The sequence below is a fragment of the Chlorocebus sabaeus genome, chromosome 13, assembly GCF_047675955.1.
Source record: "Chlorocebus sabaeus isolate Y175 chromosome 13, mChlSab1.0.hap1, whole genome shotgun sequence".
NCBI classification, from domain to species: Eukaryota; Metazoa; Chordata; class Mammalia; order Primates; family Cercopithecidae; genus Chlorocebus; species Chlorocebus sabaeus.
Window position 1 is genome coordinate 21,595,895 of NC_132916.1, and position 20,496 is coordinate 21,616,390.

Sequence of the window (20,496 nt, forward strand, 5' to 3'; positions counted from 1 at the left end):
CAGACTCTTAAAAAAACTTTGTAAAAAGACAGTGAGCTACAGATGCATGTGTTGTATTTTTAGCTCACATACAAATATTAGAACTCTTATTAAAATGATAGGGTTTTTTTTTTTTTTAAGCAAAGAAGGAATGAATGCTGCATAATTAAGTACAGTATTTAATTTGGCTGTTGTGAAGCAAAAGAATAAGGTAATAATTTTTATTGTACTAATCAGTCTCAAGATGTTCTCTGTGTTAATTGGGTTAAAAAAATTGCAGTACTTATTAGAAATTCTAATTTCACAATGCAGCACTGACAATAAGCTCAGCCAGTGAATTATTCACATCTTTAATTTGCTCACTTAATGACAGTGTTCTGTAATCAGAGTGCAGAGACTGCTGCCTATGCATTATGTATGATGCTCAGGACTTAAATGCAGGACATTATGAAGCTCTCAGTGGTTCAGTAATTAGTTTTCCACAAGACAGGATTTAGATATTCACAGATAAAAGTCCACAGTTGGATAATACTAAGGTTGCAACACAAAATAACAAAGGAAAGGAAGCTCAAAGTTTAGACTGAAACTTTGTCTCTAGGGCCTTGTCCACCGTGGAAACAGAATCATGCCACCTGAAATAGTTGCCTAGCTCTGATCACATGTTTGAAAACTGTTTTTGAACAAAGTTGTAGCAGGCAAGGCATTTGAACAATTTCAGTGGACCAGAGGGGAAAGATAAAACCTTTTTAATTAGTGTTCACAGAAGCCCTGCAATATATCCTCCTAACAAGTCTGTAGTATGCATAGCAGGCATCCTCAATGTGCTTTGTAACTTAGTTAGTGCAAATGCAAATCAGGTTACAATAGTGTTTGGCTGTAATTGTGTTTGTAAAAGGGTTACATGCCCAAATGGAGATTGAGCTTGCTCATGGTTTTGTTCCAATTGCTTCTGAGGGAAGGTTTGAAAATCAAATGAGATATTAAGTAAATCTGGGCATGAAAGGAAGTAGATCGGAATTGTCAGTGCAACTTTGGAATTTCTTACACTTGTCAGTTTGGAGTTGTCAGTTTTCCCTTAATGATGCTAAGGTTGTTCTGTCATAATTATGTAACTTTAATGGATTACCCAGCCCATTAGCAATACTTTAAAAATGTATACTAGGTTTCAGAAAACATGTCACAGTATCATTTCTAAAGTTTAATAAGTAACTTGAAATCTTTAAGTGATTTTTTTAAAAGAAGAACATACTGTTATAGTAGACATATAGGGTATTTTTGAGAACTTAAATATTAATATTTACTAATAAAATCTCACTGCTTTATCATTTATCAGTCTAAGATTTGTGCTTATTTTCAAAATCCAGGAGTTAGAATCCTTAGTAAAAATTGGTATCCAACATTGGAATACACAGCAATACTTGGTAAAAAATACCTTTTATAGGTTAGAGCATTATCTACAAGAAAGTTGAGCTGAGAAGTCTTATAAGCAAATGTAATGTTTAGTAAATAATGCAGGGTCAAATTTCTGAAAGTTACATTTTACCATACATTTGAAAAATTCAGAATTAAAAAATTTAAGTCACATCTCCAAATTTGACTTCTAATTTCTAGAACTAAAAAGTTACTTCAAAAAACCAAAAAAAAAAAAAAAATTTTTTTTTCATAAATGTTTAGGAAGCTGTTGCCTGTGTGATACTTAGAACATATTCTTTGGAAATGATGTTTGGTTGGAGCAGAATTAGGATACTAAGCAGCTGAGCAGGTCACCTGGCTTTGACTTGGGTTTGGATACAGGTTAGCATCCATGTATGGGTAACATGTGGCAATCCAATCAGATGGTGGCAGTGGTGCTGGTGGTAGCTGAACAGAGTTAAATAAATAAATAAATAAATAAATAAATAAATAAATAAATACAAATAGAGAAATGGTTGAGAATTAGGAAACTTTAGTTCTCTTCCCATTTTTGCTACAAAACAGCCATAAAGTTGTTATAGGGATAAATGAGGTAGGAGCAAAAGTTTTTTTGAAGATTATAAAGCAGTAGATAAAAACAAGGGAGCTATTTAACATAAAACTAAATGTATTTCTTTGAACCTGTGTTATTCATTATGGCGGGGATTGCCATCCACATTTGCAACACACTATAATGCTAAAATGTCAAAATATTCTCAAGCAAATCAATTTAAATGTAATTAAATGAAAAATAAGCCATGAGGGGGAAAAAGTATTTTTCTTAGGTATTTGGGGGAGAATAAGAGCATTTTGAAGTCTCATAAATATCAATTTGGTGTTACCACTCCAAAAAGGTTAGCAATCATCATGCTTTAGAGAGTTCTTCTACCCATAACTTAAGAGACACTTGCGTATTAATATTCTAAAAAGACTTATGCATGAAATGTCTGCTAATTACTAAGATTTTAGCCATCTTTTTCATTATAGATTGTATGATTGAGATTGAAATCATTTATATGACTAGAATTTTGGAGCTCTTTTCCTCACTAAAAGTCAATTTATATATCAATCAATCAATAATTGGCTATCGGCTGGGTGTGATGGCTCACACTGTGATCTCAGCACTTTGGGAGGCTGATATGGAAATGGAAAGCAAGTTGATCAGATGTGTGTTTCACTTGAGGTAAGGAGTTTGAGACCAGCCTGGCCAAAGTGGTGAAACCCCAACTCTACTAAAAATACAAAAATTAACTAGACATGGTGGTATGGACCTGTAGTCTCAGTCATTCGGGAGGCTGAGGCAGGAGAATCGCTTGAATCTGGGAAGTAGAGGCTGCAGTAAGCCTGTTGTGCCACTGTACTCCAGTCTAGGCAACAGAGCAAGACTCTGTCTCAAAAAAGTTTTTTTTTTTTTTTTTTAATTGGCTATCCATTAATTATTTTTTCAACACCTACTGAACACTTATAATGCTAGCAAAGATAACATGATAACTTCCTGTCATTCTTGAGAGGCACTATCCCCATACTCCAAGTGAGAAATTGAAGCCTAAAGAAGTTAAGTAACTTGACAGCACAACACAGCTGGTGAGTGGAAGTTGGAATTGAACCAGCTTTAGGTCCTTAATTTGCAGTGAATAGACTACATTTTCAGTTTCCAAGGCCTTTTGCTAAGGCTGAAAGAAGGTAGACTGAAAGAGGTTCTTGTCCTCAAACTACTCACAGTGGTAATACTTGAATTTCTTCTGCCTGGCTCAGTTGTTGGTCAGGACTCTTGCTCCTCATGGTGCAATCCAGAGACCAGCAGCATTGGCATCATCCAGAACTTGGCTTGGTTGCTTCTCAAACATTAATGTGGACTTTGAATCACCTTGGATGTCTTTACAATGCAGACTCTTATTCAGTAGGTTTGAGATGGGGCCCGAGATGCTTTTCTGACAAGTTTCCTGATGATGCAATGTTGCTATTTGGGAAACCTCCATTTGGTGAGTTCTACAATTTGTCTTGTTTTTCAGTGTGTCTAAGGTAGGCCCAGTATTCCTTACTGGGTTCCTCACTGAGTCATAGCTTTCCTCCAATTCTGATGTTCTCTTGATCCAAATAGAAGAGCTTTCACTTTGACTTCTTGACTACAGCCCTCTGCTGCCCTGGATGCCAACCCACATAGCTATGACCCTGCCTTCCTGCTTAGCTCTAGCTTAGACTTTCTTTTGAGTCCACACTCCCAGTTACCAGTGATGTTCTAACATGATCCTGGTTGAGGATCTTCATTTATTCCTCTTCATCAAAACCAACTATGAAGTCCGTTAAAAACCTGCAAGCCTTCTAGGTCTACAACCATAGATTTTAATTCTGGGGTGAGTTTTTGGAATTGTATTTTCTTTTACAAAGTTTTATAGTTGATTCTTATGGGTGTCACATACAGAGAACAACTTTCCTAGAGGCCCCTGCTATGGTCTGTCCCGATGGGAACACCTTAGAAAGTAATATTGGCATGGCTTGGGTTCAAGTTTGCAATACACTGACAACATTTTGTCTATGCCTCTATGTTAGCAATGAGAGCACAGCATGGAGAGAACTTAAAACTTTACTGAACTAGTTTCAGAAGGCCTTGCTGAGTGATTGGCATTTGAATTGGATAGCCATTGAATGAATAGGTCCTTTGTTCAGGCCAATGGGGTAGCATATAAAATGATAGTTAAAAGTGAGAAGTGTCTTAAGTAGACATCCATTTGAACAAAAGTGTTTTTTTTAACACATGGAGAGGAGAAGTAGGAGATAAAATTGTAAAGGTAGGTAAAAGCCTCATTTTTAGAACTTCATGTGTTACACCAAACAGTATGTGCTTTATTCTACATATTGTGAGGATTATCAGATATTAAGATGGAAAGCAGGCCGGGCGCGGTGGCTCAAGCCTGTAATCCCAGCACTTTGGGAGGCCGAGACGGGCGGATCACGAGGTCAAGAGATCGAGACCATCCTGGCTAACACGGTGAAACCCCGTCTCTACTAAAAAATACCAAAAAAAAAAAACCTAGCCGGGCGAGGTGGCGGGCGCCTGTAGTCCCAGCTGCTCGGGAGGCTGAGGCAGGAGAATGGCATAAACCCGGGAGGCGGAGCTTGCAGTGAGCTGAGATCCGGCCACTGCACTCTAGCCTGGGCAACAGAGCGAGACTCCGTCTCAAAAAAAAAAAAAAAAAAAAAGATGGAAAGCAAGCTGATCAGATGTGTGTTCCAGAAAGATAACCTTGGCATTGAGGCAGATGAATTCAGTGAGGCTAGACTGAAGACAAAGAGACTAGTTAGGTACCTGTGGTAATAGAGTGTGAGAGATGGAGAGGGATCCTTTCCTTGTGCCATATACCTGGGCCCTGAACCTAAGTTCCTCTGTCTCAGACACAGATGATGTTTTGTTTTTTAAACTTACATTTCATAGCAATAGCCTCCTAAGCCTCTTAGACCTTATAAATGGCATGGCCTTGAGAATTCAGGTAACTCAAAGCTTTTATGAGCCATCAGTAGTTCTTACTTCTCCTGATTATTTTATTTTATAGTGCTGAGACAGCTAGCTCTAGGGTTCTTCCCTTAGGAGATACTTAGAGCTTTTAAGGTAATTATTTAGGAGAAAAATCTTCTACTAATGGCCTAAGATAAATTTGAAACCAGTTAATGAGCAGCTGTATGAATGCCAATGGTTGGGAGACTTGTGTCTAGGCCTGTTGAATACACTGCTTTTGCCCTAGCTTTGGAGAGAGACTGTGTTATCCTTGACCTAGCTTGAGTTTTTAGATCCTGCCTCTGGATTTGTTCCTTTTACAGTGAGAGCTCCAGTCAGATGCCTTTTAAAAGTGAGCGTAGATGTGGCTGGATGCAGTGGCTCACGCCTGTAATCCCAGCAATTTGGGAGGCCTAGGTGGGCAGACCACCTGAGGTCAGGAGTTCGAGACTAGCCTGGCCAACATGGAGAAACCCCGTCTCTACTAAAAATACAAAAATTAGTTGGGCATGGTGACAGGCGCCTAGAATCCCAGCTACTCAGGAGGCTGAGGCAGGAGAATCACTTGAACCCAGGATGCTGGGGAGGTTGCAGTGAGCTGAGATTGCGCCATTGTACTCCAACCTGGGTGACACAGCGAGACTCCCTCTCAAAAAAAAAAAAAAAAGTAAGTGTAGATGTATTGCTTCACCAGCCTTCATTTACTCACCTCTACATGGAAAGCTCACTAAATTCTAACAACTACATATATTGTATCATAGACTATATTTTGGAGACAATAATCCTCTCAGACGTGCTTAGGCATTTCAACAAGTTTTTGACCCAGCCTAGTTTCTTCTGATTTCCATTTCTGTTCTGTACTTCCTTGTTCTTAGCTCAACTCTGTCTTCCTTTGTGGGGTGAACTGAGTGTCCCCCTCCCACGAAGATTTCCACTTCATAACTCTCAGAGCCTGTGAATATGTTACTTATACAGTAATCTTCCCTTATCTGAAGTTTTACTTTCCATAGTTTCAGTTATCCATGGTGAATCACAGTCTGAAAATATTAAATGAAAACCTCCAGAAATAAATAATTTGTAAGTTTAAATGCTGTTCTGATTAGTGTGTTGAAATCTGTCACCATACCACACTGTCCTACTCTGTTCCACCTGGGTGTGAATCATCCATTTGTCCAGTGAGCCCATGCCATAGACACTACAGGCCCATTAGTCACTTAGTAGCTGTCTCCATTATCAGATCTACTGGTGAGGTATTGCAGTGCTTGTGGTCGAGTAACCCTTAGTTTACTTAACAATGTCCCCAACGTGCAAGAGTACTGATGCTAGCATATTGTTAAAATTATTCTGTTTTATCACTAGTTATTATTGTTAATTTCTTACTTTGCCTAAGTTATAAATTTTATTATGGGTATGTATGTATAGGAAAAAACAGAGTATATATAGGGTTCATTATTTTCCTTGGTTTCAGGCATTCACTGGGGGTCTTATCTCCCTTGAGAATAAGAGAGGGAATACTCTATAGCAAAAGGGACTTAGGAGATATGATTAAGAATTTTGAAATGGGAAATTATTCTGGATTTTCTGGGTGGGACTTGTGTAATCTCAAGGGTCTTTTTAAAAGGTAGGCAGGAAAGAATCAGAGAAAGGAGGTGCTACTGTGCTGAATTTGAAGACAGAGGCAGGGACTATGAGCCAAGGAAGGCAGGCATCCTGTAGAAACTACAAAAGGATGGAAACAAATTTTACCATACAGCCTCCAGAAGGAACCAACCCTGCCAGTATTGGACTTCTTATATCCAGAACTGTAAGACATCAGATTTGTATTATTTTAAGCCACAAAGTTTGTGACAATTTGTTACAGCAGTAATAGAGTATTAATATAGCATATGGTGTACCTTTAACTGACTTGTTTCTTTGCTCAGTATATCCTACTGATAACATTTTTATTGGTTCATCGTTGCTCTTTCTTGACTACTTCTCTTTTATTGAGTCAGCACCCTTACTTTTTCTGGGCATCCATTTCCTCACTTAATGACAATAGTGTTATCTAGGAGATGAGTGACTGCTGGCACTGTTCTGAGGTGAGTGAGGTTAAGGCCAGCAAAGCACGCCACAGTGTCTGCTGTACAGCAGGTGTGTAATGGATGCAACTGCTGTCCCTTCGTGGGCTTTTGCCAACCTGATCATTGGGGTTTTACTCACAATCTTAGAGAAATTTAAAAGCTGTTTTGCGTATTGGCAGCTTATAGGATAAAAAAATTTTATTTAGAATTTAGATTAGTAAGTGCTCAGTGCTAATAGTATTTCTAGATTAATTCCATTTTCTTCAGTCCATTTCAAATCTCATTTAAAAGATATTTTAATTTTGAATTATTGACTTTTGTGGTAAAATACATCTCATTTTTGGCCATGTCTACACTTTACGTACTGAACTAGCTAAAGCAAAGCAGAACAGAATTCCCCCCAACCCCTACCCCCCAACACACTAGAGTCCACAGTACATTTAGTGTCCTACATAGATAGAGGCCTTAAGGGTTAAGTGAGAATGCAGGTGAAAGTACTTTGTCAGTCTTTTGCTGTGCAATGTAATTTGTTGGTACATTGTTGCATTTATAAGGTTATGAGCTCCTTGAGACTAATACTGTGTATTATTTCCTTGGATCCCCAAGGCCTTACAAGATTTATTAAATAAATTACTAAATAAGTTAGAAAATTAGAGTGGGGGAAGGAAATGAAGAAGAGATGGAGAAAAGGAAGATAAAGAACTGGATTTGGTAGTTCTTTGAGTAGGATCACTCACTAGTTGTCTTGGAAATGGCTCCTGATCCCTGTATTTGTGCTCTCACCCACTAACCTATACACAGCTGGTGTGTAAACGCTAAACCCTCCTTCACATGAACTTGTCTCAGTAACTCAGACTGCCCAACTAGGGTGGGCATGTAAAGCAACCAACTCCCTATCTGAGTTTACTATTGTTGCCATAAGCAATAACCATAAATGAAGTGGATTAAAATGACACAGATTTGTTATCTTACAGTTCTGTAGGTCAGAAGTCTGGTCCAGAGTCTTAGCTCTCACCAGGCTAAAACCAAGGTGTCAGCAAGCTGTATTTCTGTCTGGAAGTTCTAGGGGAGAATCTGCCTTGCTCATTTGAGTTGCTGGCAGCATTCAGTTCCTGGTGGTGGTGGGGCTGAGACCCCACTTTCTTGTTTACTGTCTGAGGGATGTTTCCAGCTTCTTAAGGTCATCCACATTCCTGGGCTCATAGATCTGTTCCTCCATCTTCAAAGCCCACAATGGCAAGTCCAGTTGCTCCCTCACTTCAAATTTCTCCTCCTCCTTCTTCCATATGATCTTTCTGGCCCACTCTTTTGCCTCTCTCTTTTAATTTCCAAAACTCATGATTACTTTGGATCCACATGGATAATCCAGAATAATCTCCCGAGCTAAAGATCCTTAACTTAACCATACCTGCAAAATCCCTTTTGCCTTTAAGGTAAAATACTCATAGGTTCCATGGATGAGGAGGTAGAACTCTTTAGGGCATCATTATTCTGTTTATCATAGCCCCTAATTTATAACATTTGTCTATATTTTAATTATTCCACATTTTGTTTTCTGATTTGTGTAATAGAATTTTTTTTTTTTTCTTTTTGGAGACAGAGTCCCGCTCTGTCTCCCAGGATGGAGTGCAGTGGTGTGATTTCAGCTCACTGCAACCTCCACCTCCTGGGCTCAAGTGATTCTTGTGCCTCAGCCACCTGAATATCTGGGATTACAGGCATGTGCCACCACACCTGGCTAATTTTTGTATTTTTAGTAGAGACAGGGTTTCACCATGTCGGCCAGGCTGCTCTCGAACTTCTGACCTCAAGTGATCCACCCACCTTATCCTCCTAAAGTGCTAGTACTACAGGAGTGAGCCACCATGCCCGGCCTTGATTTGTGTGATAGTATTTTTAGTTTCTCTCTAAACGTCAGTTATCCATTCTCAGAACTCTATCAGGCATCTAGTTCAACTCTGTTGTCAGCTCCATTTTTCTGCAATATAAAGTCATTTTTACCCCAGTTTGTTTCAATCTAGTTAGATTCAATTCAATTCAACAATAATTTATTATCTGCTGGAAACATTCCTAGTATGATAAAGTAAGGTATAGAGTTTGTAATCTGCTTGTAGAGATAAGACGTATTCACAGGAGATAGAGAAAAATGCAAGACAGAATACAGACACCTACCAGCCTACCATGTGTATATTACAGACAAGGGAGCTAGAAGGGGAAGATTAACATGCATTGGTGGGATTAAGTAAACAAAGTTGTGATTATGCCTGGCTGAAGTCACTTATATGCTGTGATTTAAGGGACAATGGGAACGTCCTTCTGCTTGAAACTACCTTCGTTCATAGCCTGAAATTTGTTGCATCACTTTGTCACTATTATATCACATCCATTTAGTTTAACAAGCATTCTCTTTTATCAAGGCATCCTGCAAAACTCTTGCTCTTCGTGTAAATATTCTTTTTTTTTGAGACAGAGTCTCGCTCTGTCATCCAGGCTGGAGTGCAGTGGTGCGACCTTGGCTCACTACAGTCTCTGCCTCCCGGGTTCAGACCATTCTCCTGCCACAGCCTCCGGAGTAGCTGGGAATACAGGCGCCTGCCACCAGGCCCAGCTAGTTTTTTTTGTATTTTTAGCACAGATGGGGTTTCACCGTGTTAGCCAGGATGGTCTCCATCTCCCTACCTTGTGATCCGCCCACCTTGGCCTCCCAAAGTGCTGGGATTATAGGTGTGAGCCACCGCACCTGGTCAAATAGTCTTAATTTTTAATTGAACCACTGTATACTAATCCCTGTACTTTAGTTTGAATCAACTTTCTGTAGATTTTTTTTTTTTTTTTTGAGACAGAGTCTTGCTCTGTTGCCCAATCTGGAGTGCAGTGGTGCGATCTCGGCTCACTGCAACCTCCACCTCCCGGGGTCAAGCAATTCTCCTGCCTCAGCCTCCCGAGTAGCTGGGACTACAGGCATGTGCCATCATGCTTGGCTAATTTTTGTATTTTTAGTAGAGACAGGGTTTCACCATGTTGGTCAGGCTGGTCTCGAACTCCTGACCTCATGATCTGCCTGCCTTGGCCTCCCAAAGTGCTGGGATCACAGGCGTGAGCCACCACGCCTGGCCACTTTCTGTAGGTCTTTAAAGAATATTTTCCTTCTGGCCGGGCGCGGTGGCTCAAGCCTGTAATCCCAGCACTTTGGGAGGCCGAGACGGGCGGATCACGAGGTCAGGAGATCAAGACCATCTTGGCTAACACAGTGAAACCCTGTCTCTACTAAAAAATACAAAAAAAAAATAGCCGGGCGAAGTGGCGGGCGCCTGTAGTCCCAGCTATTCGGGAGGCTGAGGCAGAAGAATGGCGAAAACCCGGGAGGTGGAGCTTGCAGTGAGCTGAGGTCCGGCCACTGCACTCCAGCCTGGGCACTGAGCGAGACTCCGTCTCAAAAAAAAAAAAAAAAAAAAAGAATATTTCCCTTCTAAATTTGTTGTCCTGATAACTTGATAGGGTTTCTAACAGCAGACATTTCGAGACCTCAGTAATACATAAATGAAGTAAGTCAGGACCAAATGAGAAAAAGCCTTGGAAAACTGATCTAGGCCAGGACACCTTTTATTCTCTGATGATGCCCCTAAGAGAAATTAACATGGCAGTAGTGCTGACTCCCATGGAGTGTGGCCAGGAGCCCATATTCCAGTGTTCAAGGGCAAGTAGTCCATCTGAAGCAAACTCCTATTAACATCATAGAAGTTCTTAAAATGTTAAGTAGTGATGCAGCTATAGAAGTATTTGGACAAGAGTAGATAATTATAGTCAAGTCACGGTAGCTTGTTTTCAAAATGCTAGATCCAGAACCTTACCTAGTGTCTGAGGATACAGATCTAAGTTCCAGCTCCATTAGGGAGAGGTGGCTGACAAGAGGTAGATAAATTCAGATTCCAAGCAAATGGCCTAGAGTTCAGAAAGGAGGCTTGAACATAAAGTGGACACCATAGCTGAAGCCCAGAATAGAATGGGACAAAGGATCGAGCTTGGAGCTTGGAGCACTAGTGTCATGGGAGACATGGGCTTTGGATGACAGGACAAATTTCCGATCATTGGCATCATGACTGTAATATCCAATGAGGCCTTATTCTCTTTGGCTCTGGCAGGACAGGGTTCACTGACTACAGGGTTCAGGACTTGTAATGGCACAGGCCATTGTAGGCTCTAACTGTCAGCCTTAGAGGAATAAGAAGAGCACAGTCAGTTACCACTAGGGGTTTTATGGTAAAAATAACATCACAGGCATTTGTCCCACCTATGTAGTAAAGTTTGTCTTATGCCATATGACTCCAGTCGTGATTGAATTAACAAATTATTCCTATTAAAGTGTTATTCTAAATCTAGACCTTGGTCATTAAATTATTTGTTCATTTTGTTCATTTTCTAAGCCAAAAATGTAGGTTGTATTTTAGCCGAATAGAAGAAATGAATTCTAATAATTCAAGTTCTCTGAAGATGAAATGAGAGGCCATGGGCTCCCTGAAACTGGAAGGAACAAAATATATATTGGGTGACCATTTGGCAGATGAGATGCTGAGGGATTAAATGATGACATTTAAGGTCCCTCCCAATCTTAAAACCCTATCTAAGCCAGGATGATATAAATATACCTAGGGTTCACAGATATTATTTTTATTTACTGAACACCTGGCTTCTTTTAAATATTAGAAAACACTTATTAATTAGAAGAGATATTAAAATGGAATAATTTTCATTAAGCATGCCTGGGCGTTTTTAATTACTTTCTTCAATTTAAGATCCCCTTAATACACTGATTACTTATTAGATAAACCAATAATCTTCTATGAGTTGCAGTAAAATGCAAATTTATGCATAAATATTTAAATGTTACAGATAGTCATATACAGTGAGGATCCTCCTTTTTTTAAGCATAAAATTCATACTGGCATATTTTATTACAAAGTTGTTTGTTTTAATCCTGAAATAAAACCAAAGTTTGTCCTCTAGTTACACTGAATTTCAATGGCCTTTTAAATTGCAATTTAGCTCAGAGTTCTTTTAGAAGAAGGGCCTATCTGTACCTAAGATGTATATTGCCCTAGGTAAGGCTGTTACCCAAACAATCCCTGCTGTACCTGGCAGTCTGTGAAGAAAAAGTCTAAATAAATGGTGTGTGATTTTGGAATTGGTGTCTATATCTAGGAATAGGGTCCTCTGAGAAAGACCTTTTCTAAATTTTTGCTTTGGTGCCTCCAGTTCAAGTCTGGAATTACCAAAGTTTTGTGCTTCAGAGATCATTAGTGATGACGCTTGCCTCACTGAGTCACAGTGAGTTTGAGTGCCTTATTTATTCATCTGTTGTACTTAAGAGTTCTCTAAGCTCCTTTACTTCCAATTTGACAGTGACTCATAATTTCATTTATGGGATTCAGTGACATGTACAAGATCACATTGTCAGTAGATTGGAGTCGTGTTACCTCCTCTTGTGATGCTGGGCTACAGCCTTCACAGTACTTTTTTCCATTTTTATGTCTCTAATGACTACAAGGTGACTAAATCAAACCTTATTTGTCTGATGGTAGGTAAAATAAGATTATAATCTAGACCATTAAATATAATTCCTATTTACTGAAAAATAATGTTTGTAAGATTTTTAAGTACTTAGTTTTTTCCTAAGGTATTCACTAAACCTTATTATGTGTAGTATATATTTTACAAATAATATAGATGTCAATCATATGTATTAAGATATCAGATATTTATAGGTTTCAGGATACTTAGCATTTTAAAAATAAATTGCTACTTATACAGTAATAGTTCACTTGTTGCCTTGTGATTGTTCGTCTTAATGAATATTGTTATATGTAGTTGGAACAACCAGGAGCAGAAACTTGATCATGATTCAGGCTGAAAGTTATTCTCAGAATTGTAATTTCACAATGTTGTACATTATAAATAACTGACTTGATTTCTTTTGATCTCTATGTGCTGGTTTAAAAAAAATTCTTAATTACATGTCTAAAACTAGAGGTAGGCAGGAATTTTGATTGTGGCATTCTTATATCTTGTTTCTAAGAAGTTGCTTTTCCAAAGAAAGAGCAGCTTCCTTTTTCCCTCCTTCCCTCCCACCCCCTCTCTCTTTCTTTCTTTTTCCCCTCTGAGATTGGATGTGATACTCCCACAATTTCTCTGTTGTCATCACAAGAACTCTCTAGCATAGGGAAGATGTATCCAAGTCACTTTCCCTTGACCTTCATGACTGTACCTAGACTCACTGCTCGGCTCTTCACAATATGCCATCCCTTAAATGTTTTTATTTTTATTTACTTATTTTTTTTGAGACGGAGTCTCACACTGTCACCCGGGCTAGAGTGCAGTGGCACGATCTTGGCTCACTGCAACCTCCGCCTTTTGGGTTCAAGCAATTCTCCTGCCTCAGTCTCCTGAATATCTGGGACTACAGGCGTGTGCCACCACGCCTGGCTAATTTTTGTATTTTTAGTAGAGATGGGGTTTCACCATTTTGACCAGGCTGGTCTCGAACTCCTGACCTCACGATCTGCCCACCTCGGCCTCCTGAAGCGCTGGGATTACAGGCATGAGCCATCACACCTGGCCGCCATCCTTTTTATTCTTACAACATTCGTGAGACCTAAGCATTGCATTAGGATTGCCCTTCTATAAATGAGGGAACTGAGGTTTTGAGAGGTTTATTGTGTCCAAAACTCATTCAAGATATCCTTTCTACCACACCCAACTTCTTAATTATATTTATTTGTTGGGGGAGAGACAGAGAGTAAAAATAAGATTAAAAATGGCACTTCACATCTGTAGACTACTTTAGAAATTTTTCTTTGTCTCCTAGCCCATTATGTTTTATATGTATGTTACAGTGTTCTCTATAGAACTAATGTGTTAACGATAATAGTAGTATTTGTTTAAAACTTGCTATATGGCAGGCACTGTGCTAAGTGTTTCATATACATTATCTCATTTCATCCTCACAGCAATCCTACGAAGTAGAAATTATCCTCATTTTTAAGATGAAAAAATGAAGCTTGGAGAGATTAAATAGTTTGCTCAAGGTTACTGATGTTTAAACCAGAGCAATCTGCAAATTTCTATCCCCTAAGTACTCGTCTCTGCTGCTTACACTGTACCTAAGGCTCTTCCTGTTTTGCTACATTTCTTCTCTTTAGGAAAGGGTTGCAGGGGAATGACTTCTGCACTAGCAGTATGCTATTAGGAGCCACTGCTACTGACCAATGCTCTCAAATTTTAATGTGTATGGAAATTATCTGTTGTTTTCTAAGGCAAATGGTCCTAGACATTTCTGCAATTTTCATATTAAACTAATTATAAAATTTAAATGAATTAGGGTTGCTTAGTGGATAAAACTTGATATTGTCAATAAATACCTAAAGTAAATAATCATTTCTCAACTTATTTTTTATATAAAATCACATTTTGTAAAGTCAATTGCTTTAAGAATTTTCTTTCTTTCTTTCTTTCTTTTTTTTTTGAGATGGAGTCTTGCACTATGTCCCTGGTGCTGCATGGTGCCTTAAGCTTGTAATTCATATAATTGTGGGATATAATCAGAAAAGATCTTTGTTTTTATTTCTCTGCCCCTTTAAATTTCTTTACTGGCCTTAGCTTGTCTGCTACTGAATGGAAACATGGGCAATTCTATCACTTTACCACTCTCTCCTAGGATCCTACAGTGTCTGTATCTAACATACATAGTCTCAGTTTAGTAATGAAAAGTGTCCACTCCCATGTATTGGCAAACACTTCCATCTTCATTCAAAATATAATTACTTCCTTACCCTAGCTGAAGGTTTTTGCAGGTGGGAATCCAAGTGGGGACTGTGGGCCTTCCTTTCTTCTTTTTTTTTTTGAGACAGTTTCGCATGTCGCCCAGGCTGGAATACAATGATGCAATGTCGGCTCACTGCAACCTCTGCCTCCCGAGTTCAAGCGATTCTCCTGCCTCAGTCTCCTGAGTAGCTGGGATTACAGGCGCCTGCCATGACACCCAGCTGATTTTTGTGTTTTTATTAGAAACGGGGTTTCACCATGTTGACCAGGATGGTCCTAAACTCCTGACCTCAAGTGATCTACCCGCCTTGCCCTCTCAAAGTGCTGGAATTACAGGCCTGAGCCACCACACCTGCCTTCTCTCTCTTTCTTTTCTTTCTTTCTTTCCTCCCTTCCCTCCCTCCTTCCCTCCTTTTTCTTTCTTTCTTCCTTTCCTTTCCTTCCTTCCCTTCTTTCTTTCTTTTTTCTTTTCTTTCTTTCCTTCCTTCCTTTCTTTCCTTTTTCTTTCTTTCTTTTCTTTCTTTCTTTCTCTTTCTTTCTTTCTTTCTTTTTCTTTCTTTCTTTCTCTCTCTCTTCTTTCTTTCTCTTTCTTTCTTTCTTTCTTTCTTTCCTTCTTTCCTTCTTTCCTTCTTTCTTTCTTTCCCTCTCTCTCTCTCTTTTTCTTTCTTTCTTCTTTTTTAGACAGAATCTTACTCTGTCTTGTACAGCCTGGAGTGCAGTGGGCCAAGTGATCGCGGCTCACTGAAGCCTTGCTGACTACCTGGTCTCAAGTGATCTGTCTGCCTCAGCCTCCCAAGTAGCTGGGACAACAGGTGGGATGACACGCCAAGCGAATTTTTGTATTTTTTTGTAGAGACAGGGTTTGCCATGCTGCCGTGGTCTCGAACTGGCTGGTCTCGAACTCCTGGCCTCAAGCAAAGTGCTGGAATTATAGGTGTGAGCCACCGCGCCCTGCCGGGCCTTCCTATTTCCCTATTTCAGTGGTTCTTAAAACGCATGATCCTGTGAACCAGTGGCATGAACAGGGAAATTGTTAGGAATGCATATCCTTGGTTCTCACCCAGACTTACTAAATCAGAAAATCGGGATGAGGCCAGCAATGCATTTCAACAAGTACTCCAGATAACTGATAAACATCAAAGTTTGAAAAACACTGCCCTATCTGACACTTATTTCCTTCCTCATCCTTCTTGGTATTCTTAGTTTCTGGGACTAAAGCAAAGGGAGTGAAGATAGAAAAGGAGCCAAAAGGGTTGTTATTCCTCTGGTATTGTTGTAAGATAACTTCTTGCATTAGGGCCTGGGTCTTATCTCTAGTTGATGCTTTCTCTGGTGGCTGCTTTTTCAAAGACCTTGGCTAAGAATATATGTTATTCATTTTCTTCTCTTCCCCTTTTTTCCATAACCTTCTTCAGTGTTAAAGGATCTCTCTGTTGGGGTCTTACTGTCCTCTCAGGGCCCAATCTGAATGACCCTAGGAATGCTTTTATTTGATAATAGTTTACGGAATACAAAGTTGTAAAATAAAAAATGAGTCTGTTCCTTTATGAACAAGATTTTCTTTTCTCCCACTGACCCCCTGCCATTTTCCAAGTGTAAAGAAGTTTATGAATTGATTGATCTGATAATATTTTGAGGTCTCTCAGTCCAGAGTAATGAGAGGTGACATGCCAGCAGCCCTCGCTCGCTCTCGGGGCTTCCTCAGCCTCGGCGTCCGCTCTGGCCTCGCTTGAGGAGCCCTTCGGCCTGCCGATGCGCTGTGGGGCCGCTATCTGGGGTTGGTCCAGGCTGGAGCCGGCTCCCTGGGCTCGTGGGGAGGTGTGGAGGGATAGGCGCGGGCTGGAGCCGGGCGCGAGTTCCAGGTGGGTGTGGGCACGGGGCCGGGGGGCCACAGTCCGCACGGCCTCTCAGCACCTGCTAGGCTTGATCGGGGGACGAGCTACCTCTGTACTGCCAGAGTGTCCAGGCTGGGTGCCACAGAGTCCGGCAGCCAGTGCAGGTGAGAGGTGAAGCGGGCTGGACTTCTGGGATGGGTGGGAACTTGGAGAACTTTTGTGTCTAGCCAAGCCAAGGGATTGTAAACGCACCAATCAGCACTCTGTGTCTAGCTAAAGGTTTGTAAACACACCAATCAGCCCTCTGTGTCTAGCTAAAGGTTTTTAAAGGCACCAATCAGTGTTCTGTATCTTGCTAATCTAGTAGGGACTTGGAGAACTTTTCTGTCTAGCTAAAAGATTGTAAATGCACCAATCAGCACTCTGTGTCTAGCTAAAGGTTTGTAAATGCACCAATCAGCACCCTGTCAAAACGGACCAATCAGCTCTCTGTAAAATGGACCAGTCAGCTCTCTGTAAAATGGACCAATCAGCATGATGCGGGTGGGGTCAGATACGGGAATAAAAGCAGGCTGTCCCGTCCCCCCCAGCCGAGGCAAACCGGTAGGGTCCCGTTGCACTGTGTGGAAGCTTAGTGCGTTGACTCTTCACAATAAGTTTTGTTGCTGCTTACTGTGTGGGTGGGTCTGCACCGCCTTTATGAGCTGTAACACTCACGGCGAAGGTCTCTAGCTTCACTCCTGAAGCTAGCCAGACGACGAACCCACCAGCAGGAAGAAACACTAAACGCATCTGAACTTTAGAAGGAACAAATTCCGGACACACCATCTTTAAGAACTGTAACATTCACCCTGAGGGGCCGCGGCTTCAATCTTGAAGTCAGTGAGACCAAGAACCTAGCAATTCCAGACACAGTAAGATCATGAAACTAGACAACAGTCACAGATTAGGTTAGCACTGCCTGATCATTACCTTCTGAACTGGACCCCATTTGTACACCATTTTACATCATCTTGCCCTCATTTATTGCTCTAGTGATTGCTATAGTTACTAGGTCTAGAGAGACTTGATCAGTAATATAGGTGCAACATGACAATGCCTCAGCCTGGGCCAATTACATCTTGTTTCCTGCCTTGTGCTTTTCTGGTCGCCTAGTATCTGCTGGGCTTTCACGCATGATCAAACAAGAATTGGGTGCAAGGGAGTTAATGCCTATGTCTCCATTGTTGGCTAATAGGGAACACACTTACCAGATAAAAGCTGCTGCCTTTTAATGCCAGGTGGGAAATTCTGAAATGCGTGTTAATAAAGCTTCTCAGAACGTTCTACAGTGTTGAGTAATTATTGCCTATATAAGTTTCCAACTAGATAATGCATTTTTGTGTTGACTTTCCCTCCTTCCTCACTCATTCTCTCATCCCTCACTGCTGTTCTCTGATCACTTCCTAAATAAACGGTCTGCTTACAATCCTTTTTCGCAGCCTTTCAGGGGGACTCAGGCCAAGACACCAATATGAACCTTTCCTATTTCCTATCTTTTGAAGACTGTGCAGAATCAAAGATTAAAGGTGATAAATTCATTTGAAACAGGATATCTGCAAAAGGGAATGTCTGAGATTTGTTGGCTTCAACCGAACGATTAGTCAACAAGAATTGAAATTACCCATACATGATTCATGAAATACTATCAAGCTGCCGTCGTTTCTGGAGGCAGAGAACTACTAGATAACATCTTTGAGAAACACTGAGGATTTCAGTGACTATTTTATAAGAGGGAGGCTCTTAGTTTTTCTTGTCTCAGGAAGGTGTCAAAAAATCTTGGCATTTATCAGGGCTCACAAGTGACTATCCACTAAAAGAGATGGCTTACAGTTTGCTTTAATTTATAAGGAAGACATACTTATCACAATTCAGAGTTTTCTTGGGTGACAGTGATGCCAGTATTACCTCCACTTGCCTTTGTGCTACACAGAAGTCGTCATGCAAGTGCATTAGCTTTCTTAGAAACTACTGTGGTTATATGCTAAGCTAGCCAGTGGTTCGTGAAAACTGGCTGTGAATTGACTGTGGAAGTCTATAGTCTTCCCTATAGTCTTGACTATAGGGAATTGAATCACTAGGGAAGCTCTTTGAAAATACATGTTTCTGAGTTCTATCTCTGGGTATTTGGATTGGGGCTGGTGTGTGGGCAGTGGTGGCCTGAAGCTGGCTGTGAGAATTGATTGTGCACTTCTCTTCCTTACTCTATGTTGAGGGACTTTATGTCGGTAGCTTGAAATCAGCTCTAGTGGGAGTATTTATACCATGGAAATTGGCAAATCCTATAACTTAGCAATTTATTCCTCTAGAGAGCTGGTTATAAAACATTTACTAGAACATCACTAGATTGAGTGTGAATCCAATGCAATCTTCTACACAGGTAAGGAATCTGCCTTTCAGGCGTGTTAATATTTTTATTTCTTATTTAATATGAGCTATTCATATGTCAGTACAATTAGTCCGCTATCCTTTTTTTTTTTTTTTGCAAATATAATGTTTAAGGTAGATGTTAACCTTTTGTATTTGATATATTATTGAAATTACTTTAATAAAAATACCAATTTGACTTGTATTACAGAAGCTAATGTAAATGACCTCCCCTTTGTACCTGATTGGATTTTCTAAAGGAAAACCAGTCCACATTAATTTAACTCCCTATGTGATACTGTTCTACAAAATTAAAATATTTATCTGACTTGGTTTAAGGACAGTTGTTAGAATAATTGTTTTAACAGAAACTTGGACAATATATTCTCACACATATACTTCATGAACGATTTCTGTGCTAAACTGAGTAGTTATCATTGCAAGATTTTATCTGGAATTTGGAGAGGTGGCTCTCCTCTTGGTATCATTAATTATTAATATTAAACGTTAGACATAGGTTGGATAATTCAGTACATACTAACAAGGAGAAGGAATAATAATTTTCAACACAATGCCTATGTTTCTGTACCTGGCAATAATGATTTAAATACCAGTTTAGGTCATTTATGCCATTTCTAACAGAGTTTACACTGATAAACTTGAAATACAAAAATCACAATGTGATTTTAGCATGAAGTGGAAATATCAAATTGTTTGATATGGTATAGTATTCTGAAAATTGAATTAGAGGTAAAGAAGAAGTGCATTCTAACCTCAGCTTCATCATTTCCTATTCAGGTGCCATGGGTCAAGTCACATAATCATTCTCAACTTCAATTTCTTATTCTTGAAACTAGTGAATTTATACTACATAGTTTATTCTGAGGATCAAATAAGATAGTGCATGTGTGAGCACTTTGAATATTCTACATTACTTTTCAAATGCAAGAAATTATTAATATTTTTTATTTCAAAGACTTAGGAAGGATATTATCTTTTTATTAAATATGATTCAATCTAAATAGGTATATAATGTATCTAGTGTTCATAAATCCCTTGTTAGAACTTTAAATGACAGGATGAATCTTAATTTGCCATTGACAGATGTGATTATCTTCTTTTGGATGCGATCTGCCATTGACAGATGTGGTTATCTTCTTTTGGATGTTATGAAATGATTCTCAAAATTTAAATAAATCTCTTAATAGCTACAAGCATTATTTTGCAATTATTTTATGGAAGAAGAGTTGTATTGCTTAAAATATTTCTATCTTCTGTGAAGGTAGTAGTATAAATAAGAAAAATAATAGCTAACTTATGGAGTTCTTACTGTGGGGAGGAACTAGGCTATAAAGTAGAGCAGGTATTATTAGTATCCCTTTTTTTTTCAGATGAGAAAAGTAAGGATAAGAGAGAATAATCCATTTTTCCAAGTCTAACAGCTATAAGA

At 39.5% G+C, this 20,496-nt stretch overlaps 1 long non-coding RNA gene across 1 annotated transcript in view; it reads left to right on the forward strand.

Annotated features, from left to right (window-relative positions):
• The window catches only part of LOC140713234 (uncharacterized), a 144,576-nt gene that overhangs the window by 33,729 nt on the left and 90,351 nt on the right, over positions 1-20,496 (forward strand). The gene's annotated exons all lie outside the window — the stretch shown is intronic.